This window comes from Vidua macroura, chromosome 6 (assembly GCF_024509145.1).
Source record: "Vidua macroura isolate BioBank_ID:100142 chromosome 6, ASM2450914v1, whole genome shotgun sequence".
Taxonomy (NCBI): domain Eukaryota; kingdom Metazoa; phylum Chordata; class Aves; order Passeriformes; family Viduidae; genus Vidua; species Vidua macroura.
Genome location: NC_071576.1, coordinates 38,220,337 through 38,239,582, shown reverse-complemented (window position 1 = coordinate 38,239,582; position 19,246 = coordinate 38,220,337). Strand labels below are relative to the sequence as shown.

The window sequence follows — 19,246 nt, the reverse complement described above, 5'->3', positions numbered from 1 at the left end:
ATAAATTGAAACATATTGTGGGAGGGGTTCCTGCTCTCCCTTGGGAGGCAGCAACAGTTTAGAAATCAGCTGCTGCTCTCCACCCCAGAAGAGCTGTCAATCAATGTTTAGCATACTCCCCAGTTCCAGAAAGTTCAGTTACTCTGTTATCCCCATTGGCTCCTGTTAGAATACCACTCCTCCTCTGTACCCCGATTAGTTCTCTGTATGTCACCCCACTCTGTCTCCCCCCTTTACCCGTTGCCCGTTGGCTGTTCTGTACCCTAACCACTCCTACTCCTTTGCCCTTAATACCCAGCCCCGCCTTCCCTCGGGGCTTCCGGAGTTCGCTCCCTTCTGGAGAATTGATGTTCCCCGTTTCTCCCTCCTGTTCCTGCGACGCTCCTGAAATAAAGCCTCTAGGAATAAAGCCACTTCGGAGTCCTCTCGTCCTTACGGTGGAGCTATCCGGGTCCCGCCACATCCTCCCCGCGGACCAGTCCTCTGAGGGTTTTCCCCCGGACAGGCTGGGCACCCGGGTGAAGCCCGGAGGACTTGTATTTTAATACAACATATTTTTGCAGAAGCATCAGGCATGTACATCTACTGCCTATCCACTCACAAGGAGAAATTAAGATTAAAAAAATCAGTTAGTAAAGTGAGAATATTATGTCTATACTTTTACTGCTAATAGATGTATTTCTTCTACTTTATTCCTTCACTTTCTGTCACTTTTGGCTTGTCCTTCTAGTAGCTAGGAATTTCAGAAGAATGAGCAAGTTTAATCAGTGGATGGGCCATTAGTTGGTCAATACAAATCCCTTTTTCCAATGTCAGAAAATGGTCTTGCTCTAGTAGAGACCGAACTGCAGAGAAGAGTGTAAAATACTCAACCAAGAAGATACCTCATACACATTAGAAATAGATAATTATGTGGCAATATACTCTCATATTTAAAATGTCATTAGAGAGAGATGCATTGACTTACTTCAAATGTGTATATTGCTTTGAACATTGGCTAAAGGGTACAATTTCCCAAGCACACTACCCATTGCCAACAAATCCAAAGTATTTCAAGCAGACACGATAAACAGTAATGTATTTCAGCTGCTCTCTCTAACTTTATTTGCATGCATAACGTAATGGAAAACATACCTGTGCTAAGATTTTTACCTGTCATAGCAAGCTGGATGCCTTGTTCAGTAACAGTTACCATGCACTTCTCTTCTCCCAGCAACAATAAACTAGTCTCTTGTTTTGTCACTATACATGGCACCCTACAGCTTTTTCATAGTTTTAGGAGACTATCCCAGTTTTTGGACACATGGGAATTAAACCTGTCTTTTGCAAAATCCAGTAAGTCATGTGGTAAACTGGAATCCAGTTGTTACTGGCAGGTGCAGGAGCAGCTGGGCCAAGAGCACAAGCACAGTTCCTTCACTCAAGTCTCAGAATACTCACCGGACATCAGTAACAGACAGCTTATGCAAGGTGACAAACACACACCTTTCTGGAGAGTTAGGGCAGCACTGGAGCCTTTGCTATCTGCTGGAATTGGAATAGAATGGCCTGGAATTTTGTGCAGCATCTCTGGACAGGTGAGGTCTTGGGAAGGGTTTGGGTCCAGAGTCTCTCAGGCAGGGCTAGGACTTTCAAAATTAAATTTATTTGAATCAAGGAGCTAGTCTGTGTAACTTGATTTGGATAAAAACGTATGTGTCAAAATTAAATGGAATCATGCCTAACTTAGAGAATTAAATTCTTGCACTGCAGAGCAAACACATACAAAGCCTGTTTGTGTAGGGCATGTTTGCTATGGGAAACCAACCACAACCATTTCTAAGTTAATTAATGTTTGGTGTTAACAGATGCTTCATAACTGAGCTGCCATTTTCAAAATTCCTGTTCTTATGCTGTTAAGTCATTTGAACAAAGCAAACGAGGCTACAGGAACAAAGTGTTACACTCAGCAGTGGTTGCACTGATAATCACATTCCTGTAGCTGTTCTTCAGCTTTCATACACTGTACTTCTGGGATATCAGACTTCTGGGGGTTCTTGAGACAAAGACTTATTCCTAATGCTGAAAACAATGGTGTTCTATGACCCATGACTACACCTATGTAAACATAATACTCTGAGGGACTTCAGGCTGTAGGCTTGGAAACTAAGAAGCGTATCAAAAATCCAGTTAACTATTTTTTCCTGTTTTCTCTAGGATGTTTCTCAAAGCAAAGGTCTTAATTTCCTTTTAGCACAGCCTGAAAAATGACAGTAGAGAGAAATATATATGATCCTTTTTATTCTGTTCTCAAGTTCTGAATAAAGCTATGGATCCTTTTCTTTACTACAGACTTTCAAATCTGTGAAGATTTTATTGTTTGTTTTGTTGGTTTTTTTTTTCTTTAAATTATGCCACCCAACTGTGAAGGGGATAAAGAGAAAAATCAAATCATATCTACAGATAGGCAGTGAGCCAAGCAACATGGTGAGCAAGAAAATCCAGTGAGGTCCTCTTCATCACCCCACCTGATTTAATAAAATCCAGACTACATCCAGTCAAGGATAATCATGGGGGCAGGAGGGGACACTGAAGTGCAAAGCATATTAATTTTTTGGTTTTGCTAGGACAGGTTGTTGCGAAAAGGCAGATTAGGAGGGCTACCCAATGCAGAATGACTCACAAGCTCATTGTTCCAATTCCCCAGGGATAAACGAACTTTTCTCTGGTGAAATCCGAGTACAGAGAAAATTTACATGACTGATGAATAGGTAACACAAGAATATTCTACTAATTTCTTTTCTAAATAGGCAACTAAACGAAGATAACTTGTCTACTCTTTATGTACAACCCTTATATTATAAAAAATAATTGAAGGTTCCCATTTTTAAGTAACATGAAATATGACTATTAAAACATATTCCAGTCAATAAGTTACTCAAAAATTATTTTAATAGTCATTATTGTTGAACTTGAACTTTGTGATTCATCACCTTAATTCTGAAGACTTTCTCTGTTCCCTGACTAGGCTTCCTAACCACTCCACTGAAAATACACAAAAGGCTTTCTGTAACTGCTTCCCTTCAATTACACTTCAGAATGATGAAAATACTTCCAGTACATCAGCAGTCCTAAATAAATGATGAAATCCAGGACAGGCTTTCCAGAATAGAAATACTGGCTTTACCTATGGCACAGTGGCTTTGATTTCCCTGGTTATGAAGGGCTGCATTTTAACACCTTCTTACAGAAAAGTAAAACCTGGAGCAAAACCCAGAAGAGATTCCTCATACAAGCAACGGCATTTCCAGAGGAGCTCCTAGCATTAAAGTTTACCCAAAACTCGCTTGTTGCCTCGGCTTTCACCAGCATTCTCTGACTGCAGTAAACTCAAGGGAACTGAAGATGATGAGGGCAACAGAATTTTTTTTTTTTTAATTTTTGAAAGTAAATCCAAACATCTTGTAAAAGAAATTTCCCAATAAAACATGACACAGAAGCTAGGTATCTTTGGATATTTCAGCCAGTCTATTGAAATAATCTCAACCTTGAGCAAGAAGTGACAGCAATCATCTAATCTCTGTGCTTTGCAAGGCCACTAGCTCTGCTTAAGGAAAACTCCCAGTGGAGAACTACAGAAGTTCCATGGTACACATCCACCTTAAAAGACTGACCACCATAAAACAAACCCAAATTCTTCCTCTTTTAAAATACAGTTGAGGAGAAGCAAGAATACTATAGCTCACAAAAGCAAATTTTAGTGACAAGTAAATACTATATAATGAGGAAGAAAGGGAAGAGAGAATACAAAGTTCTTGGCAGTGAGAAAAAGGAAAAGAGCCTGCATAGGAGGTTGGGCAATTCCACTGGGAATATGAAATGGAAAGGGTATTTTAAGGGAAGAAAAATGAGAAGCACATGTGAAGGGGGAGAAAGTGTAAAGCAGAACAAAGGCTGCATTTAGGTGAGAACAGAACTGTGTAGGTGATTTCTTTTCAGATGCCGAGACACCAGATACCAGCTAGGTAGATCACTACTGGTTTTCCTAGTGTCTTAGGTTTCTAACATCATTCATTGCTTTTTCATTAATGTGGCCTTTCCTTTACTGCTTTGCTTCATTGAAGCCAGGTAGTTCAGTGCCTATGAAGGTTACACCTCTGACCTGAGCTGGACGAGTAAGAGATATATTCACAGAGCATTTTAAATTATTATAGTGAACTCACTGTCCAGTGGCTGCCTATTCCCCATCACATCCATTATGAACAGCTATCAAATCCTCTAAAATACAGCAGCTCTTCAGAAATAGGGATGTTTTTCATACAGAAAGAACACATCAGACTTGAGTACTGAACACAGATACTCAGCCACATGATCAATGTTAATAATGTCTTGACAAAATTCTGTCACTCAATATGGTTTTATATCTGCTTGATACAATATAGTACAGTTAACTAAGATGTTTATCAGAATTAAATTGCAGGAGTAAATGACACTACAAACCTCTTGTCCATAGTGACATTTATTTCGTTCTAAGTATGCCAACAAGTCATTAATCTAGACTATTTGTAAGTAAACAGCTACATGACCTGAACTTTAAATTAAACCAAAGTTTGAGCCTGTAGATAACAATATTTCTTTAAAGAGATCAGTCATAAATACTGTATGTTATGCAATGCTAGCAGACCACATTACTGTATACCCATATCTTTCATAATTTATTTTTCTAAATATTAGTTCTGAAAGTCCTAATATGGCCTACATATAAATCTTCTCTAGTCTGCTCTACTGGATAGTCATCCCTAATTGCCATTTTGGAATATCTTTATCTGAGTTATGCATCCATTCAGTTGCTTTTCCAGCAATTTAAAATAAGTTTAGCATACAAAAAATGCCAAAAAAGGCTAATTTAAAGGAAGTGTTAGGTGTTTCTTTAGATGTGTTAGCATATTTAGATGTTGAATACTATGCATCACAGGACTACTGAATGCCCTCTGCAATAGTAGTGCTGGAGATACATAAAGGTTTGCTATTTCTTCTTAATATCTTTCACAGGATGCACTACAGGAACAAAAAGGAATAAATATTATGAAAGCCCACAAAACTAATGAGTAGCTAGTGTTGGAATGACACAGCAAAGAAATTCAAAATCTTGCACCTATCAGATCTAGATGCTTCTCATATATATACAGGTATAGTATGTGCATGTATATATATTTTACAGATGCTACAAAAGAAAACTTGAATGGAGGAGCTAGAAATAAACTTTTAAATTAGAAAATTTCTTCTTTCGGGGAAACCCCAAGCCATTAGCTGAATATACTTAGAGTTGTTTTCACTGTTAAAATCAGATAAGGTTTTTGCTTCAGGGAACTACTGTACAGGAACTAATGTATAGGAACTTCTTCAAAGTAAAGGAGTAAATGTAGGCACAAGATAAACTGGGCAGACTTAGTCTCAGAAATAAATTAAAGTGCTGACCTCACCTAAATTCCTTTGTGGCAAGAGGGACAATGTTTTTTTCCCCTTGTGATGTCAAGATAATTAATTTTCATTACAATTAGGTGGACTTTCCCTGTTCATATTTAAATCAGACATTGAAACCAACATGATGTAGTTTTGTGATACTGTCTACATATAATCTCCCTATTCCAGAGGAAATTGGCTGTCCTCTTAGTAGAATCTCTCATGAAGATTTCCTAGTTTTCCCCACTTTCTTGCTGTCTCTGACTCCCCAAGAATTCCTGTTTTCTTTTTATCTCTTTTAACTATGAAGGAACCTAAGAAACTCAAATACAGTCATTCAAACCTTCCTCCTTCCTTTTCCATTCTTATTTTGTCTCTGATAACTCACTCTGATTCCTCTGCTGTGCCTTCTTCTAATCCATCCAGATACCAGCAGCTTCAGGCTATCCATTCCCCTTATTTCTAGTCTTCGCTGCACAACCTCCAGCTCCTTCACTGCTGCCAGCAATGACATTTCACCATTCTCTTTGCTAGCCCTCTTACTTTGAGCTCACAGTTGCTTGTCCACTTACACTTTTCACTTCTATTTCTTAGATTCCACCTTTGCCTGACAGGTTTTATAGGGCATCCATTTCACTGAAAACATATGAGAACCTTTGTACAGCTAACTCCTGGAACTTGATGCAATACCCCCAGCTACTGGTTTCATCTGTCAGAACACACCTAAAAGAGGTAAGTTTAGGGATAGTTGAAAAGGTCTGTATTTTTCTTTAATAATGGCAGAATTTACAGGAACTTAATCAGAAGTAAAACAGACGTTAAAGTACAGGAAGTAAACAGAAGAGCAGTGCAATGCTAGATCATTATTGACCAGAGAAGGCCTTGAGAAGCTTGGAAGATGGTAGTAAGCTAGAGCCCTATAGACAACGAAGGATGTACTTATGGGTAGCCACACTGCATTGATTGTCATATTTTATTAGGAGGTCTTTGTGCAAAAACTTCTAGTTTGTGAATACTGGGCCATATGGACCTGGCTGGGCAAATACCATCTGGGCAGATTAAAGGGATCTGAAAGCAATTGGGTAAATAAAATCATAAGAAGAGATACTAATAGTTTTTGTTTGCCTTAGACTGATAAATACTAAAAAATGCTTGACCTAGTTGTGGATGGACATGTTATGCCCTTGTAGGAAAAACTGTCTAATTAATTTTAATTTTATTCAGACCACATATTTATGGCTTCTTCTAATCCCATGCAGTGATGGTCATTTTCTGTAAAGAGCACAGAAAGGATACTTACTCTCTATGCAGCGAGGATAACTCAAAACCAGATACAACAGAAAAACATGCTCATTTTAGAGGCAGACATCAGGCATGTGTTTCTCTAAGAAGAATATTACTTAAAGCTGAAGTTCTTAAAGTATGGCTATTCCTACAAGGCAAAGAAAACTTCAGATAGACTATAGCCGAGCTCTTAATGATCGCTTCTCTTTCATTAGCTGTGGGTAAGAAGAGTAAGTAAAGGACTGCAAACGTATTCATGACTGTCATTAGCAAAAATGGCACTGTGCAAATCAATTTCCATGGATCCTGCTAGGATGGGCTTTCTAATTAGTCCATCATTAGACAGCTAACTTCTCACCACTTCTCAGACATCAAATAGTCCATCACCAACACATCACCCAAGTTAACAAGGAGAATTTTAATGAAATCAAGTCAAATTGGCTTCCACCACAGAAAACAGACAATAGGCTTTGTTACTAATCTTTCCCTATCCTCATTTCTACTTATTATTTTAGTTTCAGTTCTTATAAACCTTTTAGTTTGCATCAATAATCTTTTTAACCTCCTTTTACTAAAGAATAGAGCAGCTATAGGATGGAGGGGTGGGGAAAAATGCTCAGATAAAGCCAAATAAGGTACAAGTTGAGATTGCTTCTGGGTATTTCAGAGCTTTCCATCTTATGATGCTGAAGAGAAATGTCAGTTTGCTGCTTGTGGTTTTAAATGGCAACAGCCTGTGAAAAGCATTTGCCTGATTGGCTCAGCAGTGTGGTTTAGATGAGCTTCCACCATGGTCATCCTGCTTCACACAGAGCAGATGCTCCATTCCAAATGGTGGGGTTTGGGCTTGAAAATCCTATCAAGCAGGCACAAAAAGGGAAACTCCCTTAAGATTAGAAGTGACTTGACAAACATATACATAAAGAAATAAAAGAATGCTTAGCAAGGATTAAAAATCTCTTCCTGAACAGTGTAGTCATCTCAGTATTTGAGTAACATCAGTATTTCAGTAACAACATCAGTATTTCTACTTTTTTTTAATTGAGGGGAAAATATTTAAAAGCCTAAATTCTACATGGACGTGTCCTTAATTTAAAATAGCTGTTCCTGCCTGAAGGAAAATCTGCTGCCCTACTGTTCAGACACAAGTGTGTCCATACCAATTTTCTAGTTTTCTGTATTTCACCTCCCTTTCTTCTTTATTACCAAGGACATTTACATGAAACAGCATTTTTGCTTTTAAGAGTTCATCTGTTCCTGCTGCTTATCCCCCCACCTGAAGTCATAATCCTCCATTTGTGATGACATAATAATTTCCACTGCAACCAATTGCGATGCCACAAACAGAGGATTATGACTTTAGGTTGGAAATAAACAGCAGGAACAGATGAACACTTAAGAAACAAAGATCCTGTTTTCAGGCAAATGTCTTTTGTCATCAAGAACAAGGTTAGAGAAATTCAGAAAATATATGATAAGAGCAAGCCAGCAAAATTGGTACTAAAGAGAAACTCTCCAAATTTTCCAGGAGGCATTCAGCTGCTCTTTCAAATTAACTTCCTACATAACTAGGAATTTTAAATGTTTCTGAAACATAGGTAACTTTCTATTTGATTGAATTGCCAGCATAATGTGATCTGAATTATTGACGTCTTCTCACCAGCAGGGCTCAGGCACTTTGCCATAGGGGTCATGACTGAATGAAAAGCCCCCAGAGAGTGGGAACAGAGGGAAATCATCAGAAATAGAGCCAAGAGAAGTTTCTAGCGTCAAAGCTCAGCTGCTATTTTTCTCCCACTTCTTCAAAACTAATAATTCTCCAATTTCAGAAGTATCACTAACTGAAGAAATACTCAGGTGGATCCAAACAGCATGAGCAGCAGAAGCAATTTGTGTTTTAATTTAGTTGGATCAGCTTTGAGGTTGCTGCAGTTATAATTACAGGGCTGCAACGAATAGTGAAGCTCCCTCTAAATTTAGTCTGAACACAGCCTATAAGATGCAGTCCAAAAGGACACACCTAACAAAGCAGAGGAAGTATTTTTGCTGTGGTTAATGAATGGATAGGAAAAAATGAATCCATGAAGAAGAAAAACATCTGAATTTATCTTTCCTCTTGGAATAAAACCAACTTTTAAGCAAAACAGTTTAAGAAAAAATTATCGACATTTTCACTATGAACGTTTTGCTTTAAAATGGCAGGTATTCTAGAAATAAAAATTCAAAATACAGGCTCAGAAACATTTTCTGTGTTAAAAAAATGGTTTAGGTTAATTGTATTTGTTTACAGCTCAGATGTGCTCATAACGTCACCACAGTGGTGATCAGAACTGCTCTCCTAGTTCATGAGAAGTAGAACTGGGATGGATGGATGGGTATGACCATACTCCTCTCTCAAGTAAAGATTCCAGGTGTTAGGGGAGCAGGGACTGGCTGTTGAATGTGTGAGCATACATTTATTTATTTTACTAGAGTAAGTATACTTACTTACTGTCAGAATCTCCCCCAGATTGGGGTGACTCCAGGTGGTGGTAAAGTCTCTCCTCCAACCTGTGCCTTCAAAGAAAGACTCAGTAGTCTTCAGTCGTCTGGTCTCAAGGCAGTTTATTGCATGTTATCTCAAGGCACACAGACTTCCTGACATTCTCCCTGACTCCTTCACCCTCTGCGTCTCTCTCCGTCTCTCCCGCCCAAGGGGCTGGTGCCATCTTTTATATCACACATTACGTATTAAATGTTTATAGTTTTTCCCCAAAGCCTATTACCTATCTTGAACAGTGGCTTTCTACTCTAAACCAATCTGTGAGTGCCAACATCATCAAGAACATGGGGAACAGGAAGGAGAAAGAAGGAGGACAGGGCACGCCCAAATCCCTCCATCTTAGAACCTCTGACCCCCATGTACAAACCTCAGACCCCCCTGTACAAGGCCTAAAACCCCCCTGTACAGCACTCAAAAATCCTACCTTTTACTTTGTGATTACTTCTATTATAATATCTAAACTTTTGTGATTTCTTGTTCTTCCTGCAAAGTTGGTAAATTGTTCCATGGGTCAAACTCAAAACCACAGGGGTTTCTGGCTGCCTGCCAGGGTCTCACAGGCCTCTGCCCTGGACCCGGAACATCCAAGAGTGTCTGAGGGACACCTTGGGTTCCGACAACTTACTATACTAAGCATTCACAGCTGTAAGTTTCCCCCCGCACCCCGGGACTTTTGCCCACTTGCAGCATGGTGGCTCTCAAATGTAAATTGCTGTGCCCCTCTAAAGCCAGGAACGTGGCCTGACACACACCCCCAGAGCACATGCAAAATGGGACAGGGGCTCAGCACTCCAGTATCTTGTGTTGAAAGGTTACCTCATGTCCTGAAATGGATCTAACACACTGAGGCAGGTAACCCTAATGTGATTTCTCATTTGTTCTTTAGCTTTTACTTTTCAAAGATGCAGGGACCTTGGCTTAGATCTATCCATCCTAGTTTTAAGCAGCTGACTGAATCCCTAAATGAAAGGCACAATTTTCCTTATCTTCCTACACAAGCAGGACCTGCAGAAGATGATTCACACCAAGTTCTGAATCACCCTTGTGAAGTGCCTCACTGGCCACAGAAGGAAGGGAGTGATGAACATTCATGAAGGGCAATGTCTACATGTACACACCACTCAACTCTCCAGTTCCTGAGCAATCTAATTCCATCCCACAAAAAGTCTTGCCCACTCAGACATACAGCAGATGATCCATGGTCTTCCAGTGCCAGCAGCAAACTTTTCAGCCGGCTGCTCACAGCACTATGTTCAGACAACCATTCTGTGGAGTCTCTGCTGAGAAGCAGGAGGAAAAAAGTATCCTGCTATTACACTGTCACATTTCATGAACATACTACAGGCTAATTTTAAATTAAAGTGTATTTTAAATAAATTTTAGGCAAACTACACCTTTATATTCTTGTTTTTATTGCATGAATTTGCTTTTTTTGGTTTTAAAGTAGTATTTTACCAACCTAATTGAAATTCAGAAAGAAAAGGATCCCAGAAAGAAAAACTGAACATAAAACCAAAGGTGCAAATTTTAAAGAATTTCTTCTTTAAAATGTATTCTTCCATACAGTTGTTCCTTTAAGCCAACAGTGCTCAAAGAAACACAGAAATCAAATATCTAAAAATTGGTGTTTAATAATTAAGTTACATAAATTGAACATAATTAAGTTATATCAGCTGGGCGTGTGCTATTGCTATGTCTATTTCAATTATGAGGTCAGCAGTAAAAAGCAAAAGAGAATAGATGATAAGAAATTGCTATACACTATTCCAACTTACATTAAATGTGTCAAGATATTCAGACTCTAAAACAGCCTTAAGTAAGTCTAGGAAGCTAGTTTATATTTAAAATTAATAGATCAAATTAAAAAGTGAAATATGAAAAATTAAAACATCTCTCCATTATTGCCAGTTTGATAAAATGAAAAGGAAGAGGAACAAATGAAACAATTTCACTCTCAAATCTGCTTGCAGTTTTTGATGTGACCCCCAAGCCATAATTCTCAAATCATCCCAGAAGAAAAATTACCCATTCTTGATAATCTCTAAAAGTCAGTTTTCTTAAAAACATTTTTGCTTTTACTACTAGATCTCTTAAGAGAATTGTTCAGAGAAATTTGAACCCAGCAGGCTAAATCATAGTATTTTATACACTTGAAAAGACATGTTCAGTGTCCAAAATGTCTCATCCATAAAAGCACTTGAGACAAATCTGCAGTCCAACATGAAGTGCCAAAAAAAAAAAAAAAACCAAACAAAATAAAAGTAATCCAAACCCTGACCAAGCAAAAAAAAAACAAAAAACAAAACAAACAAAAAAAAACAAAACAAAAAAAAAAAAACAAAAAAAAAACAAAACAAAACAAAAAAAACCACAAATAAAAGGGATACAAGAAGTTATAAAAAGTCATCTAGTCTATCCATTGTCCACAGAAGAATCAAGTTTTATGGTTTTCCTGAGAAAAAATCCAACAGCAGATGAGAAAGAAATCCAACAGTCCAGACTCCATGATATCCCAATCTACTTCAAAATTTGATAGAATTCCTTCTGTTAGAAGTATTTCCCAACTTGCATCTACCTTACTAGAGCAGTTTAGAGTTCTTTACCACTTCTCCTATCCACACTGTACACAAAGGATTTTAAAATTTTTTTCAGCAGACTTTTACGTGTTTGAAGATTATTTTTAAAATCCCCTCTCCCATCTTTTCTTCTTTAGATTAACCAGCCCAGATATTTCAGTTCTCTTCCAAACACCAAGTTATCTAAGGCTGATCATCCTCGCTGCTTTCCTTTGCACTCCCACTGCTTCGCCTCCTCCCTGGAGGCTGCTCAGAACAAAACACCACACTTCAGTTTGGGCCTTAGGGATTACTTCAGGAGGCTTGTTGTGTGCACTCTGACATCCTTTTCACAAGTCTAACCCTTCAGCCCTGTTGGACCACAGATTAAACATTATCATCAGATCTTTTTTCTACAGAACTGCCCACTAGCCAGTTATTCTCTACTCTGTGTTCATGCATTTTATGTTCCTTATTACTCTCAAGTCTAGGAATTGATGTTTTTCTTCACATGGTGGCATCCCACTTTCCTCCCAGACCACTTCTCCAACCTGCTAAGATTATGCTCAATTCTCACTGTGCCCTTCAACATATTTGCAGTCCCTCCCAAGTGCACATCATTTGCCAACTTAGTAACTGTGATCCAGATGACAGAATGAAAAGCACTAATGAATGTGCTGAGTATTACTGGTCCAGAACTATCTCCCTCCCTCCAAGAGTGACTCAATGGGTACAGCAAGAAACCTGATTTTACACTCTTCACACTGGAGATTCAGCTCTTTTCCAGGTACAAATACTACATGAGGAATTTTCTACTTTATTTCCCAACACAGATCTTTGGCAGACACTCAAACTGCCCACAAAATGATACCAAGATACTATTAAACATGTTATTGAACTTTATATTGGCAGAGACAAACAGAGCAATCTACTATCTCCTCACCAGAGGACCTCTGTCTCAAGCTTTATCTGAGAAATTACATTTATGTATGAGCAGATGTTTCTTCACATACAAGGCAGTTAAAATGAACACACTAGTAACAAATTCAAGTGTTGAACATTTTGATAGGCACCAAAAAAACCCAGTGTTTTAGTCTTTCTATAACCAGAAAAGACAAGGATTCTGAACACAATTGCACTGTGTTGATTGTACATTAACTAATTTTTCTATTCCTGATAAAGATGAGGACAGACTTGGCTTCTCTATACCTCAAGTGAATCCAGGCATTTGATTATGTCCACAGAAAGGAAATTCTTTGACAGGCTTCATCAAGGAGATATTAAACATGTATTATATATGAATTCATCCTTACTACAGCTCTTATTTTGATATTATCTGACTTTAGAGAAATTGAGAAAAAGGCATCACTTCTTCAGAAGATAAAGTATGTTAACTAATGACAGTGTTTTACTGAGACATTTTTTTTATAAAGTCTGCTAAAGTACATGTTCAGTGACCACCTACGGCAGGATCAAACACTGAACTTGAGATACCAGCCACTGTTAAAGTGGTTATAAAGGAAATAAGTCATTTTATTTGCCCTGGAATTCAAAAACTTATCACTAGATTTTTTTTAAACTCAGGAACGCATCTAGCTCATTAGGATTACTATATATGCCATATATATTTTTAGTATGGTGTCAGGAAAAGACAATACATCTGCTAAAACAGAATGGCAATAAAAACATTAGACAGACATCTATCTGCCTTCCTTAGAAACCCAATACAGTATTGTTGTAATTTATTCTTAATAAATGATCATCAATTAATATTTTTACATGAGAAGTTTATAGTGATGAACGTCTGATTTTAAAGTAAAGAATATAACTGGAAAATAACTACATGCAGAATGCCTTCCAAAAGTGTAGCAGAAGGAAGATGTTTTGCTTCCCATGTTAACCTCTGCAAAATTATGTACTGAGAAAAGAAAGTCCTTGCTTGACTCACAACAATGTAAGCAGTGCAGTAAACTGTAGTAACTGCAGGAAAAGCTGGCCCTGATGATGCACTGGGAGCTCTTCATCTTAAAGAGGATTTCACACATTCTAAGCTTCTTCAATCGAAGAGGAAATCAATGTTTACTACCCAGAGCAATACGTGGAATTAGTTCTCATCCAAACTCTGAAAAGTCATTTATTTTCTATCCTTGAAAGAGCTCTACATCTCAGAAGGTTAGAACACATTGAGTAAGGTCTCTACAAATAATCTTTAATCCTCCATTTCAAACTCTTCACTCTACCTCCACAAGTTACATTTGGGTGAATAATAACTTTTTTAAAAGAGAACTGGATATTCTAAAACCTTGTTTTTAACCAACTAATAAAACTGGAACCATTAATAAGGGGCCTTTGCTTCCAAGGGCAAATGCATTGGAAATACTACTTCCCCTGAAGCACTCACTAGAAATTAATTGTTTCACAGCTTATAGTCAAAGTACCAAATCAGATAAAAGTCACAAGCTAAATTTCTTGTCAATGATCATCGAAATTGGAGAGATATGCAAGATCAGCTATCACAAATATTAGAAAGAAGCTTACATGTTAATAAAGCTGACACTGCAAATCCCTTTGCATTTAGGCCTCTGTCCATGTTATATAGCTGTATATATGAACTTGTGATCCATTACAAATGTACAAGTCAACAGAGCATGCCTGCTGAATTTAGATACAAATGACAGAGATCACAAATGTCTACTGACCTTTCTGCCAGAGGGCAGGATCAGGAGAAGCGGGAGGGATTCTACTTCTCCATTTTAACTGCATACCATAAAAGCAGAAATTGGAAAACAATTCCTTTACTGTCTTCCCAACTAATAAAATACTTTAATTCTGGAAGACTCTTTCCAGTACTACTGATAAACATTCCAGGATTAAACAAGCATCAGGTTCATACACCTGAGGAGTCAGTGAAAGCTATTCCCTTTCCATTACCATTATTCTTTGCTCCTCTGCTTACACACAATACACATGAAATACACATATGAAGGACAATGTTTGATAATTGTCAGTATTTTAAGTTGATTCATTACAAACAAAATGTTACCAAGACTAACACACCATCTGACAAACCACAGGCTTGCAGCTTTCAGCTGGCTGGATAAACTTGTCCAAATCTGAAACTCAGCTGTGTCCTGTGAGATCACCCCCATTTCATCAGCCACTCACTGCCATAAGCAAGGCAAGAACACATGAGCCGACAGCCTGAGAGCTTTGACTGTGCCAAGAACTCAGAGCTTCTGCTCCTTAGCATAACTTTCATGTACAGTCTTGACACAATTATCTACATTTCAAATCTTTTCTGCAGAATGTTAGCAAATTTTTAGCCTGCTTCTTAAAATTCAGATGGGAATCCCACAGCTTGACAAGCTTTAACTTCTTCATCTCTTGAATGAAGAGTTCTGGATATAGAAAGAATAAATAGTCAAAAAAATTCTCCCATGTCTGCTTTAATGGACTAGATCACAGTTCCTGTGAAAGTACTGATGTGCAATTTAGCATAATCTGATTTATTTTTAAAAATTTAGATTTACATTTCCAAATATTCTTTAGAGGGACCAAAATAGCTCAGCAGTACTATTGGGGAATGCTGCATTATTAAAACTATAAATCCCTCCAAAACGAAGATAAGTAATTTTACTTTTTTCACAGTGTTGAGAAGAATAAAAGTGGTTTCCCAAAATTTCAGTAGACAATTTAACACCTTATTCAACTAAAGTGTTTTGGTTTCAACACTTTATTCAACCAAAGCAAGTATCTTGTTGCCAGTGTTGTTTCTCTGAGGAATAATGGGTGCTTTCTAAAGACATACAGGTTTGTAAAACCCAGGCTCAAAGCAGTCAAATTCATGTCTTAAAACCAGTATGTGCTCAAGGTACCCAAACTTTAACTGGATTTAACTGCTGTCTGAAACACTCAATTAGCAAGTCTCCTTTCCTGAACCACTGTTGAAGTGATCCAACAATTAAAAGTTGCTCATATACCACGCCAGAAAATAAGTTTACAATCTAAGTAACATTACTAAATTAGGAGTTAAATTGTCCACAGATCAGTATAGATTAAGGGCATTTTTCTGTTTTGGGTTTTGTTTGGTTTGTTAACTCCACTAAAAAGGCAGTCTTCTTACTACTGAGTTAATTTAGGGCATAATTTTCAGAAACATGCATCCACAGCATGTGCACATTACAGCACCTAATTAAAACACAATCAATCAACTGCTGCTCTTGCTCAGAAAAGTTACAGCAAAATTCTGAACTCTGATTTCCATCAGGAAAAAAAGTACATTATGCCTGCCCCTCCTTCACTCCCCTGGTTCTTTCAAGGCAGCTTTTCAGTCTTCCCTTCCTCCAACTGAACATGAAAATTATTCCTTTTCCTTTCTTCTTACATATATCCCTATTCATATAAAAAAAACCTTAGTCTTCCTATATATATATATATATATATATATATATATATATATATATATATATATAATATAAAGTCTTTCACCTGTGATTTAGTTTTCTGACAAGCCTAGGCTTTACCATTGGTTCATTTAAATTCCACAGCCTGAGAAGAGTATATGCATTAGCAAGACATGGAACCATTTGTTTCAGCCTTGCCTGAGAACTCGAGCTGGGGGGCCGACCTAGCAGAGTGCACCTGCCCTGCTGAGAAACCCCACTGCACACAGGGGCACCAGCAAGCAGGTCACACACCACATGGAAACAGGTCACAGCTTCAAGGAAGCCATGGCAAATGTCTCCATCCCACCAAAGGGAATAGAACTAAATATTTACATGTTAGCTCTCTTGTCTTGGAAGAGATCGACAAAACACACATGATTTTTTATTATGTGTTAAATGGACACACATTTGCTAAGTGAATGCTTTAACAAAATGCTTCAGCATGTGCCAAGGTTAGACTCTGTTGTGTGACCACTTCAACAGGATTTGCAAGCTTGCCTGTGCCTCCAGTGATAAGCTCCAAACACATCTTAACCTTCTTTTCAGGACTGTTTTCAGTGTTTACATCCTGTTTCTGTGACTGCTGGTGCAGACCCTCTGCCTGCTGGTGCAGTCTCACCTCTGTTGGGCACCTTTTCCTTTCCCTTTACAATGTGACTTTTCTCTTACTGCTTTAGTCATGGTCTTCCTTCCTCTGGTTTCCCACCTCCAAAAGCAACCTGAACCTTTGTTTTCTCCTAACCTCCCTATCCTTCCAGCAGCAAAAAAAAAAAAACAAAACAGAGAAATAGAAGCAATAATGTATCATAATTTAACAATGGTGTGCCAGCTTAAGAGTCCCTATCTGTCAGGCTTCCAAGGCAAAAATGAAGAAAAAAATCTTTTTTTTGGTCACTTTTTCATCCAGTAGGCAAAAAATACCAATACAGGAGAAGTTCAAAAGAAAGGAGAAAACAAAGACCAATTTCAAAAGGCAGCAAATATCTATAACTCTGTCCCAAGCACTGTCATAAGGGATTTTGCAGCATGAGGAAGAAAAGAAAACACATCTGCTAACTTTATATTTGAGAAACTAGGAAGCAGATTTGTTTCCATTTCATCTCCATATGATTTGGGTGCTCAGTAGACATCTGTGTGTGTTTCAGGACAGATTTACAAATGAGCAGTATTTTGACCTTGGTAGCACCTATGCAGAGCCCAAGCAAAAACTACTCTGTATTTACTCCAGTGTTTGAGAGCACTTGATTTGTTGTCATCACAAGCCTCCCACTCCATACTTTCATTCTCTCCTCAGAGACTATACACTGATTGCTCAAGCAAGGAGATGGGAAGGTAAGCCTGATTTTGGGATGGATATGCAGTACGAGATATGAGCAAATCAGGTAGGAAAGCTTAGTGAAAGAGTTGCAGAGAGAGAGAGACCAGGCAGCTGTAAGAGCTCAGGAATTGTGGGAGCAGAGAACAGAGGACTCCAATCTAGACTGTCACACCTGGGGCTCAGGAAAAACTACTGCCAAACACTTTTCCCAACCTCATCTCTTGTTTTTTAGAGCCAACCTGTTGCGAGATAAAATTCTCTTTCATGTTCTAGCCTCCATGTTTTCCTCTCCTGGGGTGGGAGGGCAGGGGTCTGGACACATGCATAGAGTAACACTGCAGAAGGCAAACAAAGCTCCAAGATGCCAGGGAATTGACCACTCCATGTGCTGCTGTTCTTACCGTAATGGTATGGACAGCAGCCGAAGTGCTGTGACCTGCTCATGTTCGATCTTAAATCATTTACAAGAATTTGGAGAGGAAGGAAACTCTATACTGTGCCACTGTGTCACAGTCCAGTCATGATGCCAGGAGGTGTTTCTACATTGGTTTTTGTCATTCTCTATAATGAGATATACAGTCTAATTCCTAGAACATTCTACAAATTTTGGCTAATAAATGCTATGCAGATACATTGGCCTAACACTCTAGTGATAGCCTCAAACTTTCCAGCTCTGCTTCATGGCACATTTTAGTAGCAATATCTCATCTTTTATTACAGGTTATCAATTCATACTACATTGATAAGAAGCATATTATCACCCAAAATATGTGGAGTTCATTTTCTATGACTTTGAGTTTAACACAGTTGTTGCTGCTATGGAGGAGCATGCTCAATGACCCAGCAGTCCCTCCTATCTGTATACTCATGTGCTCATATACAGTAGGAGTGATAATGCTGTGCAAGTTGAAAGTCCCTTGCTAACACTTACAACTGAGTGATGTCAACTCTTATTTCTCAGAGCATGTGCTATTTGGAGGTGTTAAAACAATACAATTCAAATGCTAGTATGCATTTAATAAGATAAAAACAAGCAGTGAACATTACCCCTCTATATGCATCACTGGAGTTTTCAAAGACTTCATTATCCAGCATATTTCACTTATTTTTACCTAAATAGTTTTAGAACTGCCTTAAAAAAGCACATCCTCCTCTATTAGAGATACTCATTTCAAAGGCTGCAGAGCACTGAGACACATGGATGCAATCAGCTTGGTGATGGGCATGACTCACAGAAAGCAACACTCCCAGGGCATTCTCACCAGTTTTACTTGGGAGTTCACACTTGAAGTATTTGGCTGTTAAGTGAGATCTTCCAGCCACATCTGTGTACACTGCAGGGAAGGCTGGTACTTCTGTTGGCAGATGGCAGCTGACCACTTCCCTGTGTTGTCTAAATGGGAACTGAATAGCCACAACAAGTGAAATCTGAACAATTTTACTGGGAGTATTGGAGAATTATGTTAAGAAATAGCTAAAGATATCACTTTTAACTTCCTATTCACATCTCTTCCCAGTTTTCACTTAAACATAGCAAATAGCTTTTAAAAGGCCATGGGTCATTATGCTGCACAACAGACCTTTGAAGAAGATTTCTGGATCATTCCTCCTCTCTCCTCTACCTTCAGCACTTCTTTACCAGAGCTTTGGCTGAGAGGGA

At 38.3% G+C, this 19,246-nt stretch overlaps 1 protein-coding gene across 8 annotated transcripts in view; it reads right to left on the bottom strand.

Annotated features, from left to right (window-relative positions):
* Nucleotides 1-19,246, bottom strand: part of LOC128809192 (transmembrane protein 263-like) — a 202,997-nt gene that overhangs the window by 121,257 nt on the left and 62,494 nt on the right. The gene's annotated exons all lie outside the window — the stretch shown is intronic.